General features: G+C 35.4%; 1 long non-coding RNA gene across 1 annotated transcript in view; it reads left to right on the top strand.

The window, feature by feature from the left end:
* Positions 1-1499, top strand: part of LOC106943540 (uncharacterized) — a 5589-nt gene extending 4090 nt beyond the window's left edge. Inside the window, exon 2 of the long non-coding RNA XR_001423938.1 lies at positions 755-1499. This is a non-coding gene — a long non-coding RNA (uncharacterized LOC106943540). The remainder of the gene's footprint in view (positions 1-754) is intronic.
* Positions 1500-2035: the final 536 nt, after the last annotated feature.

The raw sequence follows: 2035 nt of genomic DNA, 5'->3' as shown, positions 1-2035 counted from the left end.
TAATAATAATAATAATAATAATAATAATAATAATAATAATAATAATAATAATAATAATAATAATAACAAATTTCCAAAAACAAAACAAAACATTCTTCTTCAATGAATCAATCAAAAATAACACTAACAGCAAAAACAGTAAAAATAACAGACAGCTGTTACAGCAGTTAACAGTCAAAACACTCACAAAACATTTTTCTACATATATATATCAACAAATTCACAGTTTGAATCCACCTAGCACAACAAGGAACGAAAAACTCCTCACAATGTGACTGTCTGCAGCCAGTGGACCGACATGCTGAAAAGTAAAAGACACATTTAGCGCCGTGACCGAGTGGTCAGCCACCGGCCCAGCTCCCACTCATAGGGTCACATTTTTCCAGCCCAACCACGAGAAAACTTTACAAATTATATTTGTAAATGTTAAATATTCTTACAGTATTTCGTTATTTGTTGAACTAGAAAAATATGACCCTAAGTAAAAAAAGAAGTGAATACCTGCCTCTCCCCCACCTACCTCCAGCAGCGCTCCTCAGCTGGTGGAGGTAGGTGGGGGAAGCCGCGAGAGTGCCTGACGGACCCGTTGCATGCAGTCACTCATCACACCACTAGGTGGCTCCAAACAAACGAATTGACCAAAAATCTCATAAACACCTACAACCATCACAACAATAATTTTGATCAAAATTCACACAAAGACACACACAAGCTTTTCTCTTTGTTACATTAAGTCTGTTAATTAAAACAACAGATTGCTAGAAGGAAAACAAACACTTTCATCTGATCAGAAATAATCTACAGAAACTTTAACTCTGCAATAAAAGTAGTATCGCCCTCTGGTGTTCGGAGAAGGAACTGCATCCTACAGAGAAGTTCCTGGTTTCAGTGAAGCAGGAAGAGAAACTGAAACCATCATCAGCTCAGGATGAAGGTCTGTCTCACTTTGATCTGCCTCTTCTTCCTCAGTGAGTACATTTACATTTATTTCTATCATCTTCTGTGCTCTCAGTCCTTCATCCTTTCAGTTCCTCACATTTTATCAGAGAGAACTCCAACTTTGTTAAAAGATTTTAAGCCGTGTGTTTCACTAGTTTCATCTGTTTCATTCTGTTGGTTCTGTAGTAAAACATGTTGATGATCCGTTTTAAATATAAAAAGTTTCATTGTGAGGCCAACTAAATTATGCAAAGCTTGTCAAATCACATTTTTTTTGCTAATTGCACTAATTAATTTCTTTTCTGTATTGATGATCAGATAATTTCAGCACAAAACCAGAAAACTAACCATCAGAAAATTGTTGAAATGCTAAAAATTAGTTTTAAATAAATGTACAGTTGTATAAACTTCAGAGTTTGTTGATTTGGAGAACTTGAAACAAAAACAGCAAAAAATAAATAAATCAATGATATTAATGTTTTAGCTTTTAAACAAGTTTTGATTTGCTTCTCAGTTAGTGATTTAAGTACATGGTGGAACAAAGAAACCAGGTTGTTTAGCAAAATGAAGAGTTTGGGAATGTATTAAAATTAGAAATATGGGAGTCAATGTTAATTTTTTCTGACATCTTCAGTTAAATTCATAAAATTTATGGATATCACAGTAATTACTGATTGTTTATCTTCTCAGCAGCTCTGCAGACCGGAGACGGTGTGAGAACCGCTAGAAGAAAAGAAGGAGAAAACATCAGATTTGGATGTAAAGCTTTGATAGCAGGAAGAACAAAGTTCTTTTGTAAGGACACCTGTAGAAAAAATATTTTGGTTTTCACAACAAGAAACAGAGCTCAGAGAGGCAGATATGGCATTGACTATCAAAGCTTTCCTGATGGTACTGCTATTATGAATGTGAGCATCAGAAATCTGAAAACGTCAGACACAGGACGGTACCGATGTCTTTTGGAGATGCCTGGTGTACGGTTACAGTATTATGATTTTGACCTTATTGTGACTGGAGGTGAGTTTCTCTCCTGGAAATGTTCCTTCGTGTCTCTGAAAGTAAACTCTGCTCACTGACAGTTTCTTCTGATCCAAAT

This window comes from Poecilia latipinna, unplaced genomic scaffold (assembly GCF_001443285.1).
Source record: "Poecilia latipinna isolate Pla-1442-1.1 unplaced genomic scaffold, P_latipinna-1.0 Scaffold5444, whole genome shotgun sequence".
Taxonomy (NCBI): domain Eukaryota; kingdom Metazoa; phylum Chordata; class Actinopteri; order Cyprinodontiformes; family Poeciliidae; genus Poecilia; species Poecilia latipinna.
This window is presented reverse-complemented; position numbering and strand designations above follow the sequence as displayed.